Source organism: Rattus norvegicus, chromosome 7, assembly GCF_036323735.1.
Source record: "Rattus norvegicus strain BN/NHsdMcwi chromosome 7, GRCr8, whole genome shotgun sequence".
Lineage (NCBI taxonomy): Eukaryota > Metazoa > Chordata > Mammalia > Rodentia > Muridae > Rattus > Rattus norvegicus.
The window spans coordinates 51,612,823-51,617,468 of record NC_086025.1 but is presented as its reverse complement, the minus strand read 5'-3'; the positions used below and the strand labels follow the sequence as shown (position 1 = coordinate 51,617,468).

Here is a 4,646-nt window from a genome sequence, read left to right as displayed (position 1 = left end):
TGGCCATGGAGGTGAGCTAGCTGATGGTGGTGATTAGCCAAATTAAGCATGGTTTGGCTTCTTTTCTTTTCCTTTCTTTCCCTTTCTTTTCTTTTCTTTTTCTAAAACTACACTCTACACTTAGAACTCTGGGAGACAAGTCAGTACAAAAGAATCTGTTATGGCCCATAGATGGTGTCTGATACAGAACTTTTAATAATTTCCATTGAAGGTTCTTATATTATCTTCAGTTTAACGTGCTGTCTCTCTAATATCTTAAGTCTCCCTTGCCTATCTATTACTGTCTAATGATGCTTTCACGTGACAGTGCGTGCTCCAGAAGAACAAACTTCTTATGTCTTCAAATAACCACCGTAGTTCTTCTCCCCACGTGTTTGAAATGACCCTTCCACCTTTCAGGAACATCCTTTAGGCCTCTTCTCCCAGTTCCATCAGTTCCAACAGTTCATTCAATTCCATCGACGAAAACTCTCTGAAGCCTCTGTGATCCATTCATAAGGCTTTCTGTCCTTCCTTTTCCCATAGCGCATGGTACTTAAAAGCTATTATCACACTGCAGGGCAACTGTGTGTTAACTCCCTACAGTCAAAGACACTGTAAGCTCTATAAGGGCAGAGTCTTCCTGTTATCCATTTCCCACACCTCCCCCAGTGGCTTGATGATCCAAGGTTCAAACAATGTTTAAAATGCAAACTTTAGAGTCTGTGAAATGATTCTGTTTGATATGGATTGCTAGATCTAGGGGAAGAATGTTTTCATTTTTTTTGGTAGAGATAAAAGACACCACGTAAAGAGTAAAATACATCCAAGCCAGTAATGGCCCAATACTTTATTGATGTACAGTGGTGTTTTAGAAAGGACATCTTTCAGGAGTACTAGAGATACCTATAAAGTGTGATGTAGCAATTACTATCTTAACTACAATACATGATGTAAATCAATGGTGGCATTAAATCTTGTCTAAATGGCCAGAGCGTGAGCTGCAGCTCCTTCTGCAGCATGCATTTCTTTTCAGTTGATTTCACTCCCGTTAGGCTTGCGGTTTGCGAACAGAGTCTTTTAATGACAAGGAAATCGAGGATCATTTTATTTCACTGTTTTAAAAATAACCCTCTAGAACAGCCCACGGTTTAGGCTAAACGGTTGCTGCATCACACTCAGGATTGCAGGGGAAAGTAAGAGACACTTGAAGTGATGATCCAGAAACACAGAATTGAGATTCCCCCCCCCCAAATACTTGCCATAATTATTTTTAAATGCTCAAAGTGCTACAATAATGAATACCAATTTTCATTTTATGATTCCTGAGCTACCTTGAAGGATTGACAAATACTCAAAACAAATATATTTAATTCCCTGATTATTTTAATTGACTTTTCAAGGGGCCTGTTTTCTGAGAAGCGATAATCTAATAAACAAACATAACAGTAATCGAGTACAATTCCCACCGTTTAGGAAGATTTAATTGAAGATAACAAATAATTGTTGTTCTAGCTTAAAGCAGATGGAATTAAATATTGAGGTCCAGTGAAACATGGCAAGTTTTGTCTTTCTTTTTCTAAGCAGATAATTGCATATGTATCCACATCCATCTCAGCTATATGGGGGTTTAAGCCTCAATTTATCGACACTGGAATCCGATGACTCAATGCCTCCTCTGTGATGGCATTTCCAGTGGACACAACACTTAATGTTCTCAGTATTCCAGCGGAAAGGAAATAACGTCACATTTGGACTTTATTTAGCTCATTTTCTTACCTGCCAATCATTGTCGTCCACGCTGAAAACGCTCCTTTCCTTGGTCTTAAAATCATCAAAAATATAATTTGTATACATATGTCTCAATGTCCCCTTTTAACTACCTTTTTAGAAATTCTTTTCACCCAATCTAGGCAAGAGAGGTATTTCTAGGTTTCATTCATTAATCATGTGAATCTCCTGTGGCTCTATATCCTCTTTTATGAATTCCATTTCTTATTTTCTCAGTGTATCTAATCGCTATCGGATATTTTAAGTTTATTTTTCACTATCCTTTTAAAATAATCACAGTTATTCATTTCATTTTATTTATTTATTTTAATCAGATATATTTACTTTAAGTCCCTTTGTCTCAAACATTCAATAACCTAACTGAAATGAAATTCAGTGGGAATAGCTTTAATTGAGTAACAAATGGAACAGTGCGGTTTTCTAGGTAAAAAAATAATGTTACTAGAAATTAAATTGTGGCGTGGGAGCGAAACCATTCCTGGCTGGGAGGTTTTTGGCCAGTACCGCTTCCACCTGTCCACAAGCATGGGCTTTATCTTTGCAAACATTTTCAACGGCCCTTTTGGCAAAAAAGAAATAAGCATTTTCATGGTGAGCCCGGATGCTACAGGGAAGACCAAAATTCTATACAATCTGAAGCTGGGCAAAATTGTGACCACCATTCCCACCATGGTTTCAACGTAGAGACTGTTGGATACAAGAATATCAGCTTCACGGTGTGAGATGTGGGCGACCAGGACAAGATCCCACCACTGTGGCGCCGCTATTTCCAGAACACACAAGGTTTGATCTTCATAGTGGACGGCAATGACAGAGAGCGTGTGAACGGGGCCGGTGATGAAGAGCTCCTGAGTATGCTCGCTGAGGATGAGCTCCGAGATACTGTTTTCTTGGTGTTTGCCAACAAGCAGGACCTCCCCAAGCCATAAATGAGGCCAAAATCACAGACAAGCTGGTACTGCACTCAACGTCACAAGAACTGGTATATTCAGGCTCTCTGTGCCGCCAGTGGGGACGGGCTCAATGAAGGACTAGACTGGCTGTCTAATCAGCTCTGGAACCAGAAGTGAACCAGATCCCTTTCCCCCTCATGTCTTCTCGGCCCTCAGCTTTCCTCTCATGTAGCAAACATGCTACTCTGTGGTCCTGAGTGCCTGCAGCTGTCTCCATGGGTTGGTCACAGGGTATGTCGCACCATGCTGGACATGTGCAGACACAGCCTGCCGCCAGGTTTTTATTTAATGTAAATAGTTCCCGTTTCCAGTTTCTGGTACTCCTATGCAATATTGTATTATTTAGCTTTTTTATTATAAAAAGAGAATAAACTCACTATTAGTACTGAGAAGGGATTTGGGTGTAGGGACACCTGAACTCCGGGAGTCATTGGGTTGTAAACTGGTGTCTGTATCCATTTGGTGGTTGGTTTTTTTTTTTTTTTTTTCCGGAGCTGGGGACCGAACCCAGGGCCTTGTGCTCGCTAGGCAAGCGCTCTACCGCTGAGCTAAATCCCCAACCCCTGGTGGTTGGTTTTTAACCTAGTGCATTTTTTTAAAATAGTTAAAAATACAGATTAAGAATACTGGAACACCGGGAATGGAGACTGTGCCTAGTGTAGGTTTTGCAGTTAATGGCCTGAATGCTAGTTATCAGATCACTGTTTCCCTATAGGAACAGGAGAGAAGGTGACAAACAAACCACCCACCATCTGCTGCATGGTCACAGTAGAGCCCCGTGACTTACCTGTTTTTGGGTCACCTGCATTCCATAGCATTGTGCTTGTACTTGTGCTCATACGGTCACCTGGTGGTGGGCTGGGAGCCGTTGTGGGGTGCAGGGTCTGGCTTGCTCTGTGGTATGTGGCAGGGCCCAATAGCAGCAGCGTATTCGCCTTATCTTGGGTCCAGTTGGATGCACTGGCAGGAGGCCTGGGTCTCACCAGTTGGAGTGTGTGCAAGGTGGGAGGGTCGGTCCATTACAGACCCACATCCTGGAGCACCCCCATCTCCGTGTGTAAAGTAGCTTCCTCCCTCAACCTGCAAGGGTCCGATTTGCCATGGAAAGAAGACCTCTACTTTTTTCTTTTGAATTTCGAATAAACACTGAAGAAGCTGGAGCTGTTAAATTTATCTCAGGGAAATCTCGGAACGGGTTTATTTGGTGTCCTGGAACCTCTTACTGCTTTCAATACACAAGTAGTAATCCAAAACAAAAAAAAAAAAAAAAAAAAAAAGAAAGAAAGAAAGAAAGAAAGAAAGAAAAAGAAAAGAAAGAAATTAAATTGTAGTGAGATATTAAAATAATCTAAGAGAGTTTGATTGTGACTCAAAAAGAAATGTTCACCTTTTAGTAATAAACCACAGAAATGGATGAAGTAGTAGAATATGGGTAAATGACTTATGTAGTTTCTGCCGTTTCCATGTGCTTATTAGTTATAAAGGCTATAATGTTATAACACAAGAAATCCTTAAATGGCTCATTAATGGCTCTTAAATCCTAGGCAGGAAGGGACGGCATTCAGATGGCAACAGAAGCAGGCACGGGTACAGCAAACAAAACATTTACGGTCTCAGCACTTGCCAGTGAATAATCAATCTAAGTTACTCTCCCTACGATTCCCCTAAAATCCCCATCACTGGAGACAAAGGTGCTCTCTATACAGAGGTCAGAATGAGCCTGATGAATACGCGATCTGTTTCCTTTGTCTAAGAGTGTCCCACTCTTATTTTTAAATGAAGATGTTTGCTATGAAAAATGATACTTCAACGCCTAGTATACCAAAGTATTTTTTGTTTTGTTTTGACTTAAAACAGGTGTAATTAATTTGTGATCATTTCAATTATCCTGCACTAATTGATCCATTTGACTGCATTATCAGC

At 40.7% G+C, this 4,646-nt stretch overlaps 1 pseudogene; it reads left to right on the top strand.

Moving 5' to 3' along the window:
• Nucleotides 1–2,295: 2,295 nt before the first annotated feature.
• On the top strand, nt 2,296–2,840 carry Arf1-ps4 (ADP-ribosylation factor 1, pseudogene 4; annotated as a pseudogene).
• Nucleotides 2,841–4,646: the final 1,806 nt, after the last annotated feature.